This window comes from Olea europaea, chromosome 17 (assembly GCF_002742605.1).
Source record: "Olea europaea var. sylvestris chromosome 17, O_europaea_v1, whole genome shotgun sequence".
Taxonomy (NCBI): Eukaryota; Viridiplantae; Streptophyta; class Magnoliopsida; order Lamiales; family Oleaceae; genus Olea; species Olea europaea.
The window spans coordinates 10,473,951-10,500,234 of NC_036253.1; the positions used below are offsets into that span (position 1 = coordinate 10,473,951).

A 26,284-nucleotide genomic window follows, 5' to 3' on the forward strand; every position below is an offset into this window, starting at 1 on the left:
ATTCCAAAATATCCTCATACGGTCACTCTCTCATTTGCTTACAATCGACCAAAATCAAGAAAAAGCTATGGTCGATTTTCAGTGGGTCAGAGACGTTTTCAATTCATCTCCGACGACCTTCTTTTTATTAAGGTAAATTTCGAGTTATTAATTAACTAGATTAATGTTTAGATCTTCATATTGTGTGTGAATGTTGAATTTGTGGAGGTTTTTGGAATGTATTATTGGTTATGTAGGTGTAAAAATATGAATATGGGTCTAAATTGGAGAATAATAGTTGGATTTTGAGATTTGCAAGCTTTTCTCGTTGAAAATTGAGATTTTTCGACGAGAAAAGCCAGAAAAACTGTCGGCTGCGAATGCAGCCCACATTTGGGAAAAATCCCGATTGTTAACAGTCAAGTGTTAACCCGACTGTTAACAGTCAGCCCATGACTGTGTTTTGTTTTTTTATGACTGTTAAGTGGGCCGACTGTTAAGTGGGTCGACTGTTATGGTCGGCCCAATAACAATTTATTTTTTTAATTTGGACTGATTAATAGTCGGCCCATTATTTGGGCTGACTGTTTAGTTAGCCTATTGACTCTTAAGCGGGTTGACTGTTGTGATCGGCTCGCTGCCTTTAGTTTTATTTTATTTTTTTCTTACATATATTTAAGAATTTCATTTTAAATAATTTTAATTATTAGTTTTTAATAAATAATAATTTATTTATTTGTCATTTTTAAATAAAATTTCTAATTTTAATTTTAATTTTAATATTTATTTTTATTTCCTCATTTTTTATAAATAATAATTTTTCATTCTCGAATTTAATTAATTTTTATAATTGTAATATTTAATAATTCTTTTAATTTTAAATTTAAATTTCATATTTAGTTTTATTAATAGTTTTTTATAAATAATATTCTTTTCGTTAAACGAATTTCATTAATTGTCATTGTAATTTTGAATAATTATTTAATTTTAAATTTTATTTTTATTTTTATTTTTATTAATAGTTTTTTATAAATAATATTCTTTTCGTTAATCGAATTTCATTAATTCTTGTCATTGTAATTTTGAATAATTATTTAATTTTTAAATTTCATATTTAATTTTATTAATTGTTTTTGAGAAATAATATTCTTTCCGTTCATCGAATTTAATTAATTTTTGTAATTTTAAATTTTAAAACTAAATTTCATATTTATTTTTTATTAATTGTTTTTTATAAATAATATTCTTTTCATTTATCGAATTTAATTAATTTTTGTAATTGTAATTTTTAATAATTATTTAATTTTAAATTTAAATTTCATATTTAATTTTATTAATTGTTTTTTATAAATAATATTCTTTTCATTCTCGAATTTAATTAATTTTTATAATTGTAATATTTAATAATTCTTTTAATCTTAATTTTAAATTTCAAATTTTGTTTTATTAATAGTTTTTTATAAATAATATTCTTTTCCTTAATCGAATTTCATTAATATTTGTCATTGTAATTTTGAATAATTATTTAATTTTAAATTTCATCTTTATTTTTATTAATAGTTTTTTATAAATAATTTTCGTTAATCGAATTTCATTAATTCTTGTCATTGTAATTTGAATAAAATTTTAAATTTAAATTTCGTATTTATTTTTATTAATAGTTTTTGATAAATAATATTCTTTTCGTTCATCGAATTTAATTAATTTTTGTAATTGTAATTTTTAATAATTATTTAATTTTAAATTTAAATTTCATATTTAATTTTATTAATTATTTTTTATAAATAATATTTTTTTCATTCATCGAATTTAATTAATTTTTGTAATTGTAATTTTAAATAATTCTTTAAATTTTAATGTTAATTTTAATACTTATTATCTTTTTTTGATATTAGGGAAAAAAATTGACATTATTGAGAATAAGGTAAGACATTTCACAGTATTAATGATTTTAATTACTACGAATCTGTGTGTTGTGTATTGTATTTACAACTTCGTTCGCTTAATTTTCTGTTATTATACTTATTCTATTATATCTCGTACAATGTTCTAACACTTTGAATTTTTACAGGGATGGATTATCATATCGACGCAGAGTTGAGACAGATGCCAAGCAAAGCTACGTGGAATAATAGCTTTGACAATTTCACTGCGGTATTAGAGTTGCTCAATGATCAGCATTCTAATATGCTGTGCCAGTCCTTCTTGTGGCCCTTGTACTCGTTGAGAGATCTGCAGTACTTGGATCAAATTATTGATGCACTTCTATGTCGATTGCCGAGTCCAGTTGACGGCGATGCCTTCCACTTCGCAATCGGGGGCAAATTTGCCAGTTTTTCGATGTTCGAGTTTTCCCCGATCACGGGATTAACAATTACGGGCGATGATGCAGCTGGTGACGGGACTCAGAGAAGAAATAGACTGCATGACACTTACTTTCAGGGACAGGGGAGTGTGCTTCTACCACAGTTGATCGATGCAATTATGAAGTGTGACTAGATGTTAGACAGATTGAAGTTAGGCATGGTCTACATCGTTGAGAGCGTGTTTCGGTGTCACCACAAGAAGACTGCGATTGACTCCTTCCATTTGGAAATTGTTGATGATATTGATCGTTCCAACGACTATTCGTGGGGCCGGAGATGTTTTGAGGATACCGTACATGTCTTCACCCAATCACACTCGAAGCCCAAGGGGGCCATGCGCAAGTATGACACTTATGGATTGCCCCCGACGATGCAGGTACATGATTAACATAATCAATGTTTAATTATTTTTCCTATTGAATTTGTATATAATAATTGTATGTGTTACAGATTTGGACGTACGAGACGGTAGCCGGGGTGGAGAAGGGGGCAAGCCCCGAGATGGAGGAGGTGGCGAGCCTCGAGGTGGAGGAGGTGACCGTAGCCGGGGCGAAGAAGGGGGCAAGCCTCGAGATGGAGGAGGTGGCGAGCCCCGAGGTGGAGGAGGCAATAGTGGTTGAGGCAGAGGAGGAAAGGACGGCCGTCGTGACTGAGGCAAACAAGCGTTCTGTTGACGTGTCAAAGATGGTGGTCGGCAAGAGGCCGAGAGTGCTGTCACAGTACATCGTCCCTCCCTTCACCACTGAGACGAAGAGGAGGAGGTTCATCGACGGGACGTACCCCAATATGTTTTGGGAGGTCAACCATGCCAAATAGAAAACATTCGAGGCTCAGTGGCGAGCAATGTTTCCCGGGTAAGTATTATATGATTTAGTAGAGTACTAGTACTCGTATAAGTTTCGTTTAACATTTTCTTTTTTTTTAGCACCACCCGTATGATAGCCAGAAGAACGATAAAGGACGCATACAAGTGGTTCCATGAAATCACCACTCAGGGGGCTTGGTTCGCCGATGATGTAAGTGAAGTGTTATTGTTACTGTTTGTGTACGTTATGTTTAATTTGTTAAATGAAATAATTATTCATTTCTTTTTCGTTTATATAGTACATCGACATGGCCATGTACTTGTTGCGCGATCGAGTTGAGAGATATCCACAATCATTCTACAAGCCTGGCCGAATAATATTGAACACCTAGTTCTTCCGTGCCGTTACCATTGAGTATCAGTCGCTCCAGCTTATGGGTAACGAGTATGTGATGCCTGCATATATGCTTGAGTGGGTCATCGGGTTGTCACCGACTGTTGGGAAAAAGTCGTGGGAGGGCTGTACGCATATGTACATTCCAGTGGTCGTCAATCATCACTGTATTGCACTGGAGATCGTATTCCCTGAGTCGACGATATATATATATATATGACCCCGATCATTCATATCTGATACAGGGGCAGCTCGAGCAGAACTTAGAGCCGGTGACTGTGATCGTTCTTATGATGGCTAGATGGGCGAGCTTGACTGTGTAGGACAGATTAGCCATCATGCGAGATAAGACGACAGTTAGGCAGTCTATATCGTAAGTGTTTGTAATCTTTTTTTAAAATTAAATTGGAACCAAACTAACACAATATTGTTCATTTGCAAGGCGACTGTGGCATTTTCGCAATCAAGTACATAGAATTCTTGAATATAGCACATAAGGCTAATGGACCAATCATGAATACAGAATTGACGGAATAAGTTAGCGTGCGACTTATTTGAATTTAATTGTGATCCATAGATTATTTGTAAATATTTTTTTGTAATTAATCTTTGTAAAACCTTTTTGTAATTAATATTTGTAAATATTTTTTTGTAATTAATCTTTGTAAAACTTTTTCGTAATTAATTATTTGTAACTGTTCTTCGTAATTATTTGTGATCTCGAATAAACATTGAACAGTGTAAAACTAAATGTAAATATTATACATTGAACATATCAGTCTAATTATCATTTAGGGGAATTTGACTAAAACAAAATTGGCGAGTATGCCTTATGGCTCTGCACCTGCCGCACCTACGCGATCGAGGAAACTCTCTGGTAGATGGTATTCTAGATATACTTGGATGTCTAGGACCACACGGTTCAATTGCTGGTGGCAACAAACTATTGAAGGGGAGAATATGGTCAGGAACTTCCCACTCGGTTTCATTCGGCAGAGGAAATATAGTTTCAGCATATGCCGCTCTCCATGACTCAGCCGTGTTGTACAAAGAGCATAATGTTTTCGCTGCAAAGCCTCGATACATGGCCACCGCGACTGCATGCTCACATGGAAAACTCTCCAACTGAAATATTGTACAAATGCATGTGTTATCAGTCAAATCAACCATGTATGCCGTATTACGTGCACATTGCACGGAGAAGCAAAACTCATCAAGTGCTTCCACATTCAAATTTCTCGCAACATCTGCAGCCTTGAAGAGTTTCTCCTCTTGAGCTGGGACCAGCACACTGGTGCAACTCTGTGTTGCCACACGTCGGTCATGAAACCACTATTGCAACTTGTTACAAATGTTCTCAATCATTGCGAGAATTGGTAACTCTCGATCCTTCTTAAACAATGCATTGAGAGACTCCACGTTATTCGACGTCATCATGTTGTATCGACGTCCTGAAAAGTAGGACCGCACCCAATGTCCAATCCCCATGTTCGTTAGATACTTCCAAGCCGCTAATGATTTACTTTCTATCTCGACCATGAACTTATTACACTCCTCAACACTGTAAGTTTCGGCTGCTTTCCTGAACAATGAAACAATGTCTTTACCCCGATACCTAGTCTTCAAATTCCCTTGTATATGGTACATGCAATACTTGTGATATGCCTCGAGAAAAATTTCAGCAATACCGTTTATTATAGACTGTGCCCGATCAGTTACAAAGGCAAGGTCTTCGACTTCCCCGATCACTTCCCTCAGTTTAGAAAAGAACCAACGTATTGACAGATCATTCTCATTGTCGACTATGCTAGAATGTCGACTATGCTAAATGCAAGAGGGTAAATTTAGATGTTGGCGTCTTGACATGTAACAATAATCAACTTGCCTTGATATCTAGCTTTCAGAGTTGTACGATCGACTAGAATTACGGGTCGCGTTGCATTTTGAAAACCTCGAATACATTGTTCGAGAGCCATGAAAAAATACTTAAAACAATCACCGTCCTTGTCTCAATAAAAAATGTCGAGTCAGGATTAGTTATCACCATGTTATGGAAATACCTGGCCAATTTAGCATAACTCTCCTCGGCTGATCCCATTAAATCCTCAAATGCACATTCTTTGGCCTTCCAGGTCTTCTGGTAGCTCATGATCATTCCATACTCTCGACGGAAGTCGTTAATGATGTCCGAAGGCCGGTAGATCGTCCGTGGATCCTGATACTTGTGCATTATCTGTCGAATAATAAATCATGCTCGAGCTTGCCTATGATCATTTCGACAAATTCCCATTTCACAAGTATGTTCACGTGCATATTTGCGAACTACAAAGCACTCATTCGTGTCCATCTTAGTCGCTCTCAAACATCAATTGCAATTGTCGTCAACGCAGGCAACTGTCAACAATGACTTGGTTGATTTCTTTACTTTGAACTCAAAGTTATATTTTAATGTCATCCGGTGCACGAATTCCTGCAAATCTTTCTTGGTTTCAAATAATTGCTCGACATACAAATCCTCATCATCGGGAGCCACACGCGAAGAATTGGAGGACGGTCCACTTGTTCCACTCCCTGAGCTCCCACCCCGCTCAGGTCTCTGTCTGGATAAAGCAATTAAATTTTCATTTGTAAAATCATTTATATTTTCGTTGTCCTCAACTGTCGACGAAATTCTGTGCGTAACAGTGACTTTATGATCAGTAGCAACTGTCTCGGGAATAACCATATCATCTGCAGGAACTATCTCCACTGTTTTCCAAAAATCTCGGTCATTATTATTCGCTGCATCTGAATCTTCGCATTCACCTTCGACAACATCTTTCTTAACTAAAGTCACGTCAAGAACAGTTAGAGTCTTATGCATTTTATTCAACTCTAATAGATAATTCAATTCAGCATCATTAGTAACAAATATAGGTAGAATCGGAATGGACGAATCCCCATAACCATTGAATAAATATCTCAGTTGCATATCGTACTGATAAGAATCGACATTAAGCTTATTTTGCAAATCCTGGTACACTTCCGCATATGATGTACTTTCTGTTACGAAAATTGCAATACAACCACATACATCACTCGTACATCTCCATTCCCATCTATTATTTTCATTCAGTTCGAAATCACCGAAATAACAAATCGAGATTATCATATCTATATGACGATATGAAATTTTTAAATCAATTACAACAACAAAAATTCAGATATTTATTTATTTAATCAACTTGTAATTAAAATTATAAGACAATTGTCAAAACATAAATTAATAATAATAAAAAACTCGTAAAACAGTCGGGAAAAATAGCCTATTGTATTAGAAATAGCCGATTGTCACGTCAGCTGTTTAACAGCCGACTAACAGTCGACTGTCGCTGTTAGACAGCCTTATGACAGTCGGTTGTCTATTGTCTAACAGTTTTCGTTAACATTCCACAGTTGATTGCCGGACTGTTTATTTTGTGAATGACTTTTTATTTTTCTATGGTTCCAAAGAAAAAAATTATAGATCTGTTAAAAAGAAAATTCTACTAACTTCTGTGTTATTTAACTACTCAAACGTACACTACTAATTTACTGAAATCGAAATTAAGCATGTGTAGGTATGCTTACCGATTTGAAGTAATTGATCTGAAAAAATTTCTGATTTCGGCATTTGAAAGTTTTTTGATATTTTGAGGTTCAAGCAGATGAAAAATGAGAGTTTTTCTCTGTTCAAAGCTCGTTCTGTAGTTTTATATGTGGGGAAGTGTTTGATTTTCAATTATTAGCTAAAAGGGTAATAATGTCTTTTAAACTATCCAATATTTTGTAATTATATAATATATTTAAAAGCATCTTTGTCTTTTACCATTCAAGAGGTTAACGTGATAATTTTCAAGTTTTTAAAAGTCAAAGTGGAAATAAGAACCTTTGACTAGGTCAATTTTAAAAGTACCCCAATTAGAAGTCGAATGGCATCAAGATTGAACTTTTGAGGAAGAGGAGTTGGAGATAGGATGGCAAAAATGACATTCAAATCCCCGCGGGGACTCGCTCCGTTCGAGGGTGGGATTACCCGCTGAATCGAGTAACCGGGGTGGGTACTCGTAACGGTCACGACCCGTCAAGTCCCAACCAGTTTGTTTTGTTTTATTTATGATTATCATTATTTATTAATTTTTTAAGAATTCAATACTTTAAGCACTTGTTCGATTTCCATTATTTTTAAAATATATTTTTTCTATCTTCTTTTGAACTACAAGTTTTTTAATAAAACAATATTACATGCAAATCCAAAATTTTTTCTTATTTTTTAACCACGCATTCTCTATCAATCTACTATTTTAAAATGCATTATTAGAAAATAATGGGGCTCAAACAGGTCCAAATAGAAAAATTCTAAAAAACTTCATTAATTCTAATAAAAGATGGTAATTAAGATTATTTAAAAAATATGATAGACAATAAAAACCTTAGTTTATCAAATATATTCAAATAATTTCACTTTAAAAAAAAAATTGATAACTATATTATTGTTTTACTTAAATGAATGGGAGCATTAAAATGAATTATCAAAATAAAAATAAATAAATAAACAAACGGATACGTAAATGGGACAATCACCCCTACTCGCCTGCTTTAAAGGGGACATAGGAATGACAATGGGTTGAGCCGGCCTTTTAACCAATGAGCTCGACTCGGGCTCATGAAAAATGAGGCGAACTCGTGATTTTTTTATTTTTTTAAAATTTGGCAACTTTTTGTCACTTTTTTGACAAGTCCACGAGCCGAGCTCGTAGCCCCGACGAGCGAAGTAGGCTCGGCTCGTTGAATCGAGTCCCCTGCTCCGCTCTGACTTGTATTTGTACTGTTCGAGCCACCCTGAGCCCCGTTTTGGTGAGTCGAGCCGACGAGCTGCTTGATCCGTTTGCCATCCCTATAAACGAGTAATGGGGCGGGAAAAGCTTGGTGAGACAGGGGTTGGGGAGTCTGTCCCATCCCATTGTCATTACTAGATTGAGAGAAAATGAAAGGTATCACGCTTGCTTATAAATTCTTGTAAAAATCACCGTTAGTTCCTTACAAATTGATTCTCAACTTTCAACAAAAATGTTTTTTGAATTATTGTTAAAATTTCACCCAACCACCCTCGTATATCCTACTTTTTATATTTAATCAATTGATTGGTTCTTACTTCTTAGAAATGTGTGAATCGGCATTGCTAGAAGTTGATTGTTTCTACTATTGTGATTTGTGACTTATTCTCCAAGAATAAACTTGTGTACAGAGTTGTGCTTCACAAAAATGTATAGGACACTCATAAACGCGTGGACTCCACCTAATAAACAATGGCCAAAATGTAATCCACCCCCTATGTGAGGTGTCAGTAAGAGTTCAATGTCCAACTGTAGGAAAGGGTTCTAGTTGCTCCTCTTAAAAGGTTGTGATCAACTCAATATTCTAACTATAAATTTAAAAAGCGATCAAATCAACCTATAATGGAAGATAGAAAGACCGGTTCAATTTGATATGGCAAGAGTAATCGATTAGATTTGATGCGCCTCAACAAGCTCTGGGTTCATATTTTTTCCTAATTTATGATGAGTTCGCACGAAGATTACATCTTGATCACAGTTTCATGCTTTGCTTATCCAAGTGCTCTTTCCTACAACCTTTTTAGAATTACAAATCTTTTAACAAATAGATAAAGAGCATGTTTGGGAGTGATTTTTTCTAAAAAAAAAATTGATTTTTGACCGTTATTTCACTATTCCAACCGTCATATTTGACTTTTTCTCTCACAGGTGGACCCCACTTTTATTCTAACGATCAAAAAATCAATTCTTAAAATCACTCCCAAACAAGCTCTAAGCCCCGTTTGATTCTCATTATTTGCCCATTAATATGAAAAATATGACCGTTATCTATCACATCAAACCATCATATTTGACTTTCTATATTTTGTGCGGAGCCCATAATGATTAAATTTCTCTTTCTCATTTTAACATTAATATGTACCAAACGGAGCCTAAACAAAGGTTCTAAACCACTAAAAAAAATGATGTGGGTCCCAGATCTTTCATTTTTGCATATGAAGTTCCAAACTTTTAAGTTAATGTGCTACTAGTGCTAAGTTTTATGGACAACGTCCATCTAAAAAATCGTCGGTTGACCCGTAAGTTACCCATTGACCAATTTTATTTATTTATTTTTAATCAATTTAAAGAAGGGCAAAATGACTTTAAATATTTATCTTGATTAAAAGAAAAAGGATTTTTTTAAAGAAAATAAAAGAAAATTGATAAACCAAAAAATATCATCTTCATCCATCCACCCTGCCATATCTTTGCCCTGTGTGCCCCTAGCTTGGAGGAGAAATCCCCCCGTAAACCATTGTGGTGGTGATTGTAGGGGAGAATTCCCCTTCCAACAATCGAAGTCTTACCGGTGGGAGCAACAATGTTTCGCGTCTGCACTAGAAAATAGAAATCCCCCCAGTTTTGGTTTGGATCGTGGCACATACAATTGCCTTGTCCATAAGGACCTGATCTATAAATTATTTTGTGGACACGTAGTTTTATTCAATCAATTTTGACACTATTACAAAAAAAATAAAAAATGTCATTTTTAAATCTTGAGGAAGAAAGTGACAAACTAACTGTGATAAATTCCCTAGTTAATTAAACCAGTATTCATCAATTTTTATCTTTGATTACACAATGTTATTTATCCATCATTCATCTCAATTCTGTTTGTCTACTTGACAAAAATATACAAGTAGCGGTTGTACATCTTATATGTCAAGGATTTATGTTAAGACTTGATAATTAAATAAAATAAACATTTTACCTGTGATTATTACTCATTCACTCAAAAATAAAAAAGTTAATAGTTGCTAACTTACTTTTAAACAATGTTACTCATTCATCATCATTCTCAATTCTGTTCATTCATATATTTTGTCCTTACTTTATATTACATATTTATCATTTGAAGGCAAGATTTTAAAATTTTCTACTTTAGAGTGGGAAAATCCGAGCGAACAGAGATTTGATGTTTTAGAATCTTTGCTCGTATGTTCAAATTTACTTAAGCAAAGCAAGCTTGACGAGCTTGCAAGCGTTTTAAAACCATTTAGTGAAGGTGCTGTCCCATCAACAAAAAAGATAACTTGTAGATAAAAAGTCATGGCCATCAGAAAAATTATCACAGGGATCCTAGTTATATATAATTTTAAAGATGATACACGTTTTCATTCTTAAGTTTAAGTATGTTGGATTTATAATATGTGTTTCATGTTTTCTATTTTAAATTTGTTTGTTGAAGCAAACTTGTATGTTGTATATGTTTTTTTTGCAAAAGATCTATTATTTGAAGTTTGATGGAATTTTAACATATCAAAATGTCAGTATTTAGCATATGTGATAAGTTCAATCTATTTGGATATCAACATTTATATAATAATACAAACATTTCATATAAGGCATGTCAATAAAAGTATAAAAATTTTAGAATCTTGCTTTCAGTTATACAATTCAACGCTAAAGTGTATTGGATGAGAAATATGTAATATAAAGTTAGGATTGTTGATGATTAAAAATAACGTGGTAAATTTAGATGTAATTAAGAGAAATGTTTATTGACTATTGCTGAAATTGGATCAACATTACAAAGTAATTGCTTTAAAGAAAAAATTGTTGGGGAGTGTTGCCGCGTGTCTTAGCTTTATCATGGAAGGGGGGCCGTTTGTCCTTATTTATAGGTTGGAAGACGACACTGCTTGTCCATCCATTGTCATTTTAACTATGGTGTGGCCGTAGAAATGCATGCCACCACATAGAATTCTAGTTTCATGATTGGTTGTTGAAGTTGGCCATAAAGGTCATCATGATGCCTACGTTGTAGTTATGGCATCAAGTAATGATGATTTTTATCTGGGCAATCATAACTTGCTTGTAATTGGTTGAAAATTAGGAGTTGATGTCACTATTCTCACGCATCGTGCTGGGAGCAGTTGGCGGTGAGGTGGGACAGTGTGACTATAAATCTACATCATGGTGTCTCTATAGATTACGGTGGCCATTTGTTCAACCTAAACTTATTTTTACGGCGTTCAATCTTAAAATTAGCACAAGAACAATATTATGAAATATTTAGTTAAATGAGGTGTGAGTTTGGAATCCAACAAGGACAAAACGCATGGACGAACATAATTAAGATAAATGATGAACATGTAATGTTGTGTAAAAGTGAGCAAGTAACCAATAACTTTTTATTTTTAGTTTTTTAGGTAGTAATCATAGGTAAATGTTATATATGCATGTTCCACTACTACACTAATCAACCCAGCAAAAGAAAATAGCATGATGAGGAAATGAACCGAAGGTTGAGTATAATTATGGCAGAAGAAAAAAAATCAAAATTTCTCTGGCAACCAAATGTTTTAAGTCAAATAAAATTCTCCTCATCTGAATATATACGTCCCTGTTGATGAATAAATGGAAATATTACCTTATAACTTTTTGGCAATATTATTTTTCGCTGTGGTTTCATCCAAGAACAATTTATTCCTAAAAAAAAATAGAAGTCTCAAAAGAATTTAGAATAATATATATAATTTTATTCCAGTCAAGTCAGTCGTGAATCTTGAAATGAGATATGCCCCGCAATAAACAAAGGAAACTAGATGGTTTGGTCAAAATGAATTATTTCTTACCATATTATCTATCTCTTAGTCTATAAAGTTCTACTTTAGAATAAAGATAAAGGCTTCATTTTATATAGATCAATCTTTTTTTTAGCATAAGTATTTACTGGTTCTCCAAAAATATATGTTAGTCTAGTAGAAACCCTCAATATAATCAGATGAGGAGAATTTGATTTGACTTAAAACATTTGGTTGCCATGGAAACTCTGATTTTTTTTCTTTTGTCATAATTATACTTAACCTTCGGTTCATCTCCTCATCACACTATTATATTTATTGGCATGTTTGAGCCATATTTAAAAAAATATATATATATATATATTTTTTTTTTTTAAACAGTGATTTGACATCATTTCAACTACATATTATTCAATAAAATAATATTACACGTATATTTAAAACTTTTCTTTATTTTTAACCATACATTTCCTATCAATATACTATTCAAAAATTCATCCTAAGAAAAATAATGTGGCTCAAACAAGGGCTATATATATATATATATATATATATTGAAAAGTGTTGTATAAATAACACATTTTCTATAAACAATGACAACATCTAAATTAACATTTTCACAACGCTTACAAAAATGAGTGTGTACTTACTCCTTCCATCCCACTTATATATGTTGATTTTGTTTTTCAAACGGATTAAGAAATCTTATTTAATATTATTGAAAAAATAAATTTTACCAAAAATTTACCTAGTTTACCCTTATTTATATTTGTACAATTTCAAGATTAAGTAAAAAAAAAATGGTTATAATTGGAAAAATTAAATAATAATAAATTAGTAAACAAACAAAATAAAATATTCTCAATGAAGAAAAAAGACTATATATAATTAAAACAAGAAAATAAGTAAAGTCAGCATATATAAATGAGACGGAAGAGATATATATTACTGGAGATAAATAACTGAAACAAAAATATTATTTTAATGATCAAAATGTGAAAAATGGAATTATGTATTGTTTGATATAGAATTTTTAACAATAAATTTTATGAAAAAAATGATTTTTTTTAAAAAATGTATAATTAAAAAGTAAAAAAAAAAAAAGAAAAAGAAAAAAGAAGAAGTTACTAATCCCTTGTTTGGTAGAAAAATTCTAACTTAAGTCAAAGGCAAATATTGATTTTAACTATATATTTAATTGGATCCACAACTTTTTAACTATATATCTGATAAATTTTTATCAATATCTATTAAGTCATTTTAATTTCAAGAGGCTAAAAAATGAAGGGTAATTAGCACAAAACGCCCCTACTTTTTGAGGTTTTTGTGGAAAACATTCGTATCTTTCACTTTTTTTTGGAAGATTTCACACTCATCTTTACCTTTTTTTTGCTCAAAACGTCATTCTGTCAACTCCCTTTTAAAATATTCCATTAAATCAAAGGATAATTAGCGTAAAAGGTCCATACCTTTTAATGTTATTGTGCAAAATGTCAACACTTTTTATTTTTTGGGATTTTCACCCTTACCTTTCACCTTTCATTGCGCAAAAAATCATTTTCATCCTTTTTTTTTCCAATAAAATGACGACTTTACCCTCATATTCAAATAAAACAAAAAGAAAATCAAAGAATAGTAAATAACTAATTGCAATCATAGTCCTAAATCTTTCAAAACATTACAGATAAATCCTAAATTCTCCACTACCATCACTTTCACAACCCCACTAAGCCGCCACCTATAGATTCATATAGCACCACCTTTCGGCCACAACACCTATCGGACTCCACCACCACCAGCCTCACCTCACTCTCCCTAATATCCCTCTCCATAGTATTGATCACCAATTTGTACGAAACAATTATATTTATAGCCCAAAATATCAATCGTATACAATCCTTCATGACAATCCCACTTTTGGCGTCACCCACAGTCACGCACCACCACTGACAGTTACACCTTGCCTCGATGAATCTATACATGGCCTCACATTAATCAAAACTGCCTCAAATCATTTTGTTGTAATTCTAGAACATTTGACAGTGGCAACGTTCATTTTGCAAAATCTTCTCCTTCAATTCATGCATCCCACAACACTAAATTTCAAAATTGGCATCAATCGAACCATCAACAAATCCAAACGACAATGTGTATGAATCTAATTGAAAAAATTATCCCTTCAACTATTTCAATTTATGGTCCAAAACTCTCTATAGGCGTGATTCACGGTGAGAGAACCAAAATTGGTGGGTCCTAAGTACTCAAATCTTTCAAATTCGTGTCTGAGAGGACGGTAGTGGAGTCCGGTGGGCATGGTGGCCGAAAGGTGTTGCTATATAGATCTATAAGTGGCAGCTTGATAGTGAAAGTGGTGGTGGTTGAGAATTTATGATTTCTTTGTAATTTTTTAAAAATTTACGGACTATGGTTGCAGTTGGTAATTCATCTTTTCTTTTTGTTTTATTTGGATAGGAGGATAAAATCTTCATTTTATTGAAAAAAAAATGGATGAAAATGACCTTTTGTGCAATGAAAGGTAGGGGTGAAAATGCTAAAAAATGAAAGGTATGGACGTTTTGTGCAAATAATATTGAAAGGTATGGACCTTTTGTGCTAATTATGCCAAAAGATGAAAGGTACAGACATTTTGTACAATAACATTGAAATGTAGGGACCTTTTGTGCTAATTACCCTTTGATTTAACGGAGCATTTTAACGGGGAGTTGACGAAATGTCGTTTTGCAAAAATGTAAAAATGAGAGTGAAATTTAGTGGTTCAAACAGGGCCTTAATTTTAAACATTGATCCTTTAAATTAAAGAATATCTTTTAACTAGATAATCTCTTACAATGCTCAAAAAAAAGAAGAAAAAATCTAAAAAAAAAAAAAAAAAAAAAATGAAAAGTAGGGACGTACCTAATTACCCAAAAATGAATATGAATAGAACAATTGATCTGCATTGCGGCATCAACAAAATGTAAAAATGTGGACCAATAAAAATGGCGAGAAAGACCATTCCAATCTTCAATCTTCAGTTTGTGCTACACACAAAGATGTATAAGAATACCCAATTCGACGGATAAGGCAGCGGTTTCATGCCTTCTCAGGCCACCCAAACCGCCGATTATTCCTTCTCTCCTGCCAAGGTACGCTCGTCAAAACTCTCAATTGTCCTTTTCATTTCGTTAGTGAAACACAAGAAATGCAATTACTCTTCCGTTGAGATTCGTGGATTACTATTTCTGTCTTCGTGACTGCATCAAAATGTCTGTTTGTTTCTTGAAATCCTAATCCGGGTATTGTGTCCGAGGTCCCTCATTGTCCACTTTTTTCAACTACCAGAGAAATAGCAGAAAATGTCTGATATTTTTGCTTCCTATTTTTTTCTTGGGAACCTTAACATTTTTTTCTAGGCGAGTAAATTTTGTTGGATACGACTTATAAAAAGGACAATGTAAGGGTTGATTTTTGATATATTTGTTTGATCAGTTTTAACTCGTAAGAGCATGATCAAAACACAATTTATATAAATGAAAATTTGGATAGAGTTTCGGTATAACGATTACGCAAAATAAGGATTAAGAAGGAGTAGAAATAGAGAATGATCCAAGGCGAGACGTTATCTCTTTCCTTAAGACAAATTGTCCCGCTACGTTGCTCACCGTGAATGCCACTTGTCTCCCAAGATACAATGGATTCACAACTTGTGGTAGCAGCACTTCAAACCCCAATAAACCGACAAACTTTTCACAAAATTTCCCCTCTACAAAGGAAATGCTATGAAATTAGAAATGAGAGAATTGCAAGAGAATAATGAATGTTCAATACAATTGATGTACCCAAAACCATGTCCATAGGATCCTATTTATAGATATAGAAAGGGTGCAAATGAAGAAGTGTGGGCCAAAACATGCATCATTTCGAAAAATTGCAACACTTGGCCAAAACCGTATCCTTTCGAAAAGTTGCAACACTTCATTTCTTCCAACTTTGGTCCACAATTTCTCATTCATCCGGAATTGGTTTCGAGATTCCAAATATACCAAGACGATCTACTCGCCGAGTAGAATATGTTGGTCTATTTACTTTTGTAATTTGACCATTGGATCAATTCCGAATATTTGGTAGAAATTGACACGTAGTCATACCTTTTCATTTTCCACTTTTACACACCTTTTCATTTTCCAATTTTTGGTTAATTATTTGAACCAATTCTTACAATCCTCCACATGAATGGAAATTTGGGTCCGCATATGCAAATACGATGATATGATGTAATGTAGAGAGGGTGCAGAAAAATACTGCATCAGGGATGGTGGCTTTTGGCCTTGAACCTCCCTTAGTGAAATACTATAAGACTTACTCGACTAATTGGTGAACCATAGGTCTTGAACCACTCAGCCTTTGGTGTAAGTCAAGACTCACACAGATATCTTCCCTATTCTGTACTTAGTTCTCATGACTTGGTTCATTTTGACCCTGAACCTTTCTTGGTTTCATAAGTATTTAGAGAATTCAAACCATAAACAATTCTTATCGAAGCAGCCCCACTTCACACTTACATAGGTGACCTCCTATTAAGAGTATTCTGCCCTACTTCACTTGACTTAATCAAGATATAGGAATCATTAAAAGATAATCTTAACCTCTATCCACTCTATAGAAAGCACTTTAGTATCATATGAATGAGTTAGGAATTCTAATTTCCTAAGTACTTCATGGAATTTTCACAACTTAGTTGTCCTTTTAAACTAAGATCTTGGGATCTCCAGTCAATAAGGTAGGGTTACCATTGCAAAAACTCTTACGTAGTAGGCTTTAATCACATTCCTCTCGATAGGTAACGCACTTGATCTCTAGGCAAACTTTTCGTAAGTGGATCCGCAATATTCTCCTTTGACTTCACATAATCTATGGAGATAACGCCATTTGAGATCAGCTGCTTAATGGTGTTGTGTCTACGACGATTATGTCTAGACTTACCATTATACATGCTGCTTCGAGCCCTTCCAATTGCTGATTGACTATCACATTTGTACTTATTGCAGGTACTGGTTTGGGCCAACATGGAACATCTTCTAAAAAATTTTGAAGCTATTCTGCTTCTTCTCCAACTTTATCCTAAGTAATAAACTCAGATTTCATCGTTGATCGAGCTATGCACGTTTGCTTTGTTGATTTCCATGATACGGCAGCTCCACCCATGGTGAATACATAACCACTAGTGGACTTGAAATCCTTCATATCAACTATCCAATTCGCATCACAATATCCTTCTAGTACCGTAGGATATTTTGTGAAGTGTAATCCATAGGTTAATGTATACTTCAAGTACCTTATAACTCTCGTCAAAGCCTTCCAATGATCACGGTTTGGATTACTTGTAAATCTACTAAGTTTGTTCACGCAAAAACAATATCCGGTCGAGTGCAGTTTGTAATATACATAAGACTGCCAATTGTTTGTGAATACCTTAGTTGTGATATGCTTTCTCCCGTATTCTTGACTAAGTGCATAGTCGGATCAAGAGGAGTTCTCACAGGACTTTTCTCAAACACGTCAAACTTCTTAAGTACTTTTTCTATGTAGTGAAATTGTAAAAGTACAATTTCATTCTGCATTCTAGAGATTTTAATCCCTAAGATTATATCTGCCATACCCATGTCTTTCATATCGAAATGCTTTATTAGCATTTTTTTGGTGTTAAGCAATATTTCGTGACTATTGCCCATTATTAATATGTCATCCATATATAGACATACAATTATATAGGCATTCAATGTATGTTTAATATAAACACATTTGTCACATTCGTTAATCTTGAATCCATTTGACAACATTGTTTTGTCAAACTTTTGGTGCCATTATTTAGGAGTCTATTTTAATCTATACAAGGACATAACAAGTTTACACACTTTGCGTTTTTTATTAGGAGAAACGAACCCTTCAGGCTGCTCCATGTAAATCTCATTTTCTAACTCATCGTTTAGGAATATTGTTTTTACATCCATTTGATGAATCTCAAGATTGTGTATCGCCGCAATTGTAATTAACAACCTTATCGACGTGATTCTAGTCACGAGTGAGTAGGTATCAAAGAAGTCAAGTCCTTCTTTATATTTATCAATGAATCTGCCAGGTTTCAATTTCTTTTTGAATATCCATTTGCATTCTAAAGGCTTGTTACTGAGAGGTAAATCAACCAACTCCCATGTATGATTTTACATTATAGAATCTATCTCATTATTGATAGCTTATTTCCAATGCGGTGCTTCCAATGTAGACATTGCTTCATCAAAAGTTTTTGGATCATCCTCTACCATATATGTTAGAAAATCTGGGCCAAACGTCTTGGAAGTCCTAGCCCTTTTACTATGTCTTGGTTCTTTCTCATTTGAAGTTCCATTGGTAGTTTCACATGTTCTCTTGTTAGAACTCGTATTTTCCTTATCTTTTCAAGGACAAATATTTTCAAAGAATGTTGCATTCCTTGATTTAATTATGGTCCCTTCGTGTACGTTTTGTATTTCAAATTTGTGTACAAAAAATCGATATGCACTACTATTATTGGTGTATCCAATAATATATGCAATATATCGTTTTAGGACCGATTTTCACTTGTTTAGGCTTAGGTACTTCAACCTTAGCCAAACACTCCCACACTTTCAAGTATTGGTAGGATGGAGGATGACATTTTCATAGTTTATATGGTGTCTCTTTCATTTTCTTAAAAAATATTTTATTAAGAAAATTATTTGCCGTTAAAATAACCTCTCCCTATATGTTCTTTGGTAAGCCCGAACTTATTAACATGACATTCATCATTTCTTTAAGTGTTCGGTTTTTACATTCTGCAATACCATTTGATTGAGGAGAGTAAGGTGCCATTGTTTCATGAATAATTCCATGTTCAGAACAAAAGTCTTCAAACGGTGCCCCATATTCACCTCTTCTATCACTACGAATATTCTTCATTCATTTTTCGAGTTGTGTTTTAACTTTAGCCTTATATGTTTTGAATGCATTTAAGGTATCGTCTTTACTTTTCAAAAGAAAGACATAGCAAAATTTTATACAATCATCAATAAATGTCACAAAATATTTATTACCACCTCGAGTTTGTACAAATTTTAGGTCGCATATATCGCTACGGATTAATTCAAGAGAGATTGTGTTCCTTTGTATTGAATGAAATGGTGTTTTAGCCAATTTTGTTTCAACACATATTTCACATTTATGATTAAAATTGATTTTATGCACTGAAATTAAACTTTGATTCATTAGTTTGCGCAATGATTTGTAATTCACATGTCTTAATCAACTATGCCACAAACATGAAGGCTCAAACAAGTAAGCGAAATTTATAGTTTTATTCATAGCGACTTGTTTTGGTATAATTGTAAGAATGTTCAACTTGAACATTCCATCACACATGTATTCTTTCTCTATATACATCTCATTCTTAGACAACACAAATTTATCGGATACAAATGCAAGTTTAAAACCATTCTTGCTAAGTAGAGACCCGGACACTAAATTCTTTCGTATATCCGGCACATGTAGGACGTTGTTGAGGACGAGTTCTTTCCCGGATGTCATCTTCAAAGTGAATTTGCCTTGTCCTTCAACATTGAAACTTGCAGAATTTCCCATGTATTGTTGTTCCCCATTCAATTCTTAATAGTTGTAGAACATCGCCTTGTCCGCACACACATGGCGGGTAGCATCGGTCTCAATCCACCATTCTCTAGTATTTCTAATCATGTTGCATTCGAAAACTACTACAGATAAACTCATTTCTTGCAGTCCATCAGATAGAGAACAATTTGCAACCATGTGGGCTTGAACATTCTTCTTTGACTTTCGACATTCACTTGAACGATGTCCAGCCTTGCCATAGTTGTAACAATTTCCTTTGAACTTCTTAGTTTTCTTGGAATTGTCTCTTCGCGGTGCATAATTAAGAGCCTTTTGTTTCTTGTTTGTTGCCTTTGGTTCCATTTCAACAAAATTTGCACCATTTTGATTAACCGGCCTTCGTTCGATTTTCTGATTGTCCTCTTCAATCCTCAAGCGCACAATCAATTCTTCCATATTCGTTTCCTTGCATTTGTGTTTGAGGTAATTTTTGAAATCTCTCCACATAGGAGAGAGTTTCTCAATAATGGCAGCCACTCGGAATGATTCACTCAATTCCATTTTCTCGGTATGGATGTCGTGTAACAAGACTTGAATCTCTTGCACTTGGCTAATCACAGTTTTTGAATCCACCATCTTGTAGTCCAAAAATTTGCCGACAATGAACTTCTTTGTTCCGGCATCCTTGATCTTGTACTTTGTCTCCAAAGAATCCCATAATTCCTAGGCTGGTTCTTTTGAACTATACACCTCATATAATGTATTATCCAATCCATTTAAGATATAGTTTTTGTATAGGAAGTCCGAGTGTTTCCATACATCCAAGGCAATAATCGATTCACGATTATTTTTCCTTTCTTGTACAGCCGGTGCAGTTTCCTTCAGAAATTTAACCAAATTAAGAGTGGTGAAATAAAACAATATCTTCTGTTGCCACATCTTGAAGTCTGCTCCGGCAAATTTTTTTTACTTTTCCCCGTGTGGGATAGTAGTATTATGCAACGGTATTGCCACAAGTAGTACTCATTATTGGAACAATTTTGACTTAACAAAGTCCCGATAGTAGTCATTTCTGTTACACAAATAAAAATTCAACAAAATGATGATAATATCGATGGAGGAATAGTACAAAAAACATTATTCGAACAAAGTAATGGTTGTCCACAACCAACTACAAAGACACAAAAATTTTGTCTTAAGTTTGTTGGAGACGACTTATAAAAAGGCTATGTAAGGGTTGATTTTTGATATATTTGTTTGACTAGTTTTAACCCGCAAGAGCGTAATCAAAACATAATTTATAAGAATGAAAATTTGGACAAAGTTTCAGTATAATGATTACGCAAAATAAGGATTAAGAAGGAGTAGAAATAGAGAATAATCCAAGGTGAAACGTTATCTCTTTCCTTAAGACAAATTGCCCCGCTACGGTGCTCACGGTGAATGACACTTGTCTCTCAAGATACAATGGATTCACAACTTGTGGTAGCAGTATTTCAAACCACAAGAAACCGACGAACCTTTGATTGAATTTTCCCTCTACAAAGGAAATGCAAGAAAATGCTATAGAATTAGAAAGAAGAGAATTGCAAAAGGAGAATGAATGCTCAATGCAATTGGTGTATCCAAAACCATGTCCATAGAGTCCTATTTATAGATGTAGAAATGGTGCAAATGAAATAGTGTGGGCCAAAACATGCATCATTTCAAAAAGTTGCAACACTTAACCAAAACTTGCATCCTTTCGAAAAGTTGCAACACTTCATTTCCTCCAACTTTGGTCCGCAATTTCTCATTCATCCGAAATTGATTTCGAGATTCCAAATATACAACGACGATCTACTCGACGAGTAGAATAAGTTGATCTATTTACTTTGTAATTTGACCATTGGATCAAGTCCGAATATTTGGTCGAAATTAACACATAGTCACACATTTTTATTTTTCACTTTTACCCACCTTTTCGTTTTCCAATTTTTGGTTAATAATTTGAACCAATTCTTACAAACTTTGTCTGTGCAAATTTGTAATAATCACAAGAGGATAGTTAATATTTTTTCATATGGTTGTTAACTCGATATTAGGTTTGAGTTTAAGAGCATATGTTTTTCCTCGCTTATAAAATAGTTAATTGATTCAATGTTTATTGTTATTTTAAATTTTTATTTTAATCGGCTCGAAAAGCTTAACTATTTTTAATATTTCACTCGTGTTGGGTTTTGTGTAGAAACGCGACGCACAGTCTTTACTTCCTTTGACCGTGAAGCAAATAAGCGAAGCATTCAAGCGAGTGATGACAAAGTGAATTTTCTTATTGATGGTGTTGATGTGAACAATGTATTGCTTCTTAAACTTACAAATCTTTTTAAAATTATTTTAGATTGTTTAGTTTTCAATCATATGAATCATTAACTTGTTTTTGAAATTGTGTCTTGTTAGGCGAAGTTGTTGGGAATGATATATGACAAAGCTGAAAGGATCACTGATGTTTCGTTTGTGCTTGATGATGGCACTGGGCGCATTGACTGCCATAGATGGTGATTTATTTTTTTCCTTCTTATAGGTGATATACAATCATATGAATTTGTCACAAGTTGAAGCATTTGGTTAAACTTCCATGTGTATCTTTAATCTGCGGCTTCTTTACAAGCTAATTTGTGTTTCTATGTGAGTTTTTTAGGGTAAATGAAGCTGTGGATACCAAGGAAATGGATCTAGTATTCTAATACTTCTTTCGATATACTTAACTTTCTGTTGATGGTTGTTTTCTTGTATACTTGTTCCTAACTGGTTTTGATATGTTTATGGATAGAAATGGCATGTATGTAAAGGTTCATGGGCACCTGAAGGGCTTGCAGGGAAAGAAACAATTGATGGTTTACTCTGTCAAGTAAGGATCGTACGAATCTGTTTTTAAGGTTTGTGATTTTTGTCCATCATGTTTGCTACTGAAATTCTGCAAGTAAAACACCTGACAGTTAACATGCAGGGATTGTCACACATAAATCTCTCCCTTCCCCCCCTACTCCCCTCTAGTGAAATATGCATTACCGATGGCATATTTTGTATAATGTACAGAGTATACTCTATTTTAGCCTGCAAGAAAAATTGTATGTTACTGTGAAACTTTGTATACTAGATTTGGTGAGGCCCAAAGTGAGAAATTAGAATTCCCCTTAAAGCAAAAAGTAATTTTATTATTTGCTACTATATATTGTTTTATGTTGATTTTATCTTGAATTCAATTGGATGATATTGTATATTATATAGAAGAAAATTTTCACTCATAAAGGGCTGACTAAATGGTGCTTTACCGATCTATTGGTTTTTATATTGTTGATACAAAACCAGCATTGAGCTAGTACTCTATGTTGAAGCAACACATGATGAATCTGGTTGCTTTTGTGGAAATTTAGGATATTAAGTAAAAATTGGGATAGTTGTTTATTGTGCTTCTGATATATCAAATTTTTGTGCCACCGTGAGCTTCAGCAGTCTTGATCTGGCTGTCATCATTTAACATTGGCACAATACTATGTCAACATGATTATACTAATTATTCCCAGGAATCTGGATTATCTTATTACGTTCTCGCCTTTTGATTAGTTAACACCTAAGTGAACAATTTTAAGGCGAAATGCAATTAACTAGATAATGAGGATGTAGCAAGAGTTCTATCCAACACTCACATTAAGCCCTTGTTTGAGCCCCATTTTTCAAAAGAATGAATTTTGTAATAGTGATTTTTGGAGAATGAGTGGTCAAAAAGTGGAAAAAAAATTTCGATTTACAGGCAAATTCAAATTATTTTATTGAGAGAATGTGATGTTAAAAATGAGTTTAGGGAAAAATCATTTTTTAAATAATGGGACTCAAATAGGGGCTGAATACATCTGTTCTCATGTTCTTAATGCAATCTTTTTTTGTCTTATTCTTGAATCCTTGCAGTTCTTTCCTTTAAAATAATAATAATAATAATAATAATAATAATAATAATAATAATAATAATAATAATAATAATAATAATAATAATAATAATAATCTAATCATGCTGTGCTGTTACTTTTAGGCCCTTGTCAGACTATAATGAGATTGCACACCACTTTGCTGAATGTGTATATGTCCATTGCCACAACACCAGGCTTCGGGTATACTTATAACTGTTAAAAAGTTTTTGCATGAAAGAGCCTGTTATGTGTTCATAATGAGGTTTTCCTCCATTCTTATCCCTTTAGAAGCTGCAGGATGCTGTCACAGCTCCTACTTAGATGCCAAATTCTGCTGGTAACACCCCTTTGAATGGTTTCCAGCCTACCCCATCAAATCATGTAAATTACTATTCAATAATGCAACTTTAAATTACATTTTTTTTTCCTGATTCAAATAATTGATGATTCTGTCATTTCCTTTTTCAGTTTTCTGTACAATATGACATGGATGGGATCAAGGGCATAGATAAATTGGTTTTGGACTATTTGCAGCAACCACCATGCCTGTGAGTTATATGAGCTACTTATCCATCTAATGAAAGATTAGTCTTCTTTTCTTCCTCTTCCAAGAACCCTCAGACATGTTTGTGAATGATTTGTTGACTTTGTACTCAAGTACGCAAACCCCTAAGGTGAATAGTTTAGTTCTACAGATGGTAATTGGTAACTAATTAACTATGCATGACAATATCATTGGTAAGCGGTAACTTTTGGAGGGTCACTTCTTTCTGACGTAAGTTTGGAACAATCAAGGCCGTGGAACTAGCAGATGGGGTTTATGCATTAAAATATAACAAACATGTATGGAGGTTCCCAAATCTATTCACAATCAAACTTCAGAAAAACAAGTTTCATGGGCAGGGATCAGTCTTGAAAAAATGGTAAACTTGGTGGGAAAATAGTAGTTTTTGTTCAGTAAAAAAACTATTGTAGTAGAATCTAGAATTTGTTTCTTGATGATAAACACTATTATAGCACGTTCGTAATGATGTCAGAACTTTATTTTCTTTTGATTTATTTTCTTCTTTTTCCGCACTGAATGGAAGTAATGATTATGTGGTTTAAGGTGTGGCTACTATGCACAGTCTTGGAGTTTTGAAATTTGCCAAGTTTAACCTTCATTTGTTGAAGAAATAAGTAGATGACATTCCAGCAGCAATAAACATGAAATTTGTGCAAAATTCTTGTATACAAATTAAACCTCAAAAAAATCTTGAACTGGTTGACTGGTTCTGTTAGAAGTCAAAATGTTACCAGTATATTTGAAACCAATTTATTACAAAAAAGTTATGTCCTCAGCTTACCTGCCTGCAAAATCATGGAACAAACTCCAGGAATAAGATCTTCATTAAGGTGTTTTTGCTTATGTAGTGTATCTGGGAGAAAACACATTATCAGATAATTAACATGACATGTTATTGGTACCTCAACTGTGATTGATAGATACATGTTGGATATGCATTCTTAACCTAGTGACAGTGTCATTGATATACATCTTGTTTGTAGTGTTCCAGTTAATGGTTTTCTTCCATCACATTCTCAAATTTTGTCATATGTTGTTATGGTATAATGGCATCATATTGTTCTTGTTGCTTCTGTTATTATACTTCCTCACTTTTGGTATCTTGTGGATATTGCATTATGCAAATTTAGTGTGGCATATGAGGGATGGTGGTTGGCTGTCTCAATTGATATTAAAATCTGTGTTTTTTTCTGGTTTCTGGCATCTTCTGAGTTGTACTGTTTCAAGTATTTAAAGAACCTTAGAACTCAGTGATGATTTTTCAATATTTCAGTGCACGGGAGAAGGGAGTGCCTCGCAATGAACTTGCACAACAGCTAAATCTTCCTGAACACAAGATCTTGTAACCTCTCTCTCCCTCCTTCCCTCCCTCCTCTCTGTACTAAACGTATTCATCCTTGTTTTTGGTCCCTTGACAGAGAAGCAATCGAGTCTCTTGAATCAGAAGGTCTAGTTTACTCAACAATTGATGAACATCACAATAAGTCCACACAGCCAACGGTTGAATTCCAATAAAAGAGTGAAGTGATTGAAGGGTATGCCTATGCCATGTTATTGCTACCAATAGCTATATATTTATGCTGCCACAAATATGTGCATCTGGCAATCTTCCTTTTCTTGTAGTATTCTCTCTGTCAACCTACTTTGTAGATGGAAGTGAATTCAGTGGTGAATCAAATTCATTAGCCTTATAATTAAAGAACACGCTCTATGATTTTGTTGCTCATATAATGTCTAATATGTTTTAGTCCACATTTCTGCTTCATTCGACCAAAAACACAAGAAGATATACAGTTTTCAGGGTAAATATCGTTTTCCAGATTGTGAAAAGAATAAGAATCAAACATGGCTTAGATTGTGTCATAACAGGACATACAATCATTGATCACTATGCAAGCTTGCTAGATCTTTAGATGATAGGACCAACGTTTTCGAGAAATTTAAAC

The 26,284-nt window shown here is 33.6% G+C and overlaps 1 pseudogene; it reads left to right on the top strand.

Annotated features, from left to right (window-relative positions):
• Nucleotides 1–20,352: 20,352 nt before the first annotated feature.
• LOC111365614 lies at nucleotides 20,353–26,011 on the top strand (annotated as a pseudogene).
• The last annotated feature ends 273 nt before the right edge of the window (nucleotides 26,012–26,284 follow it).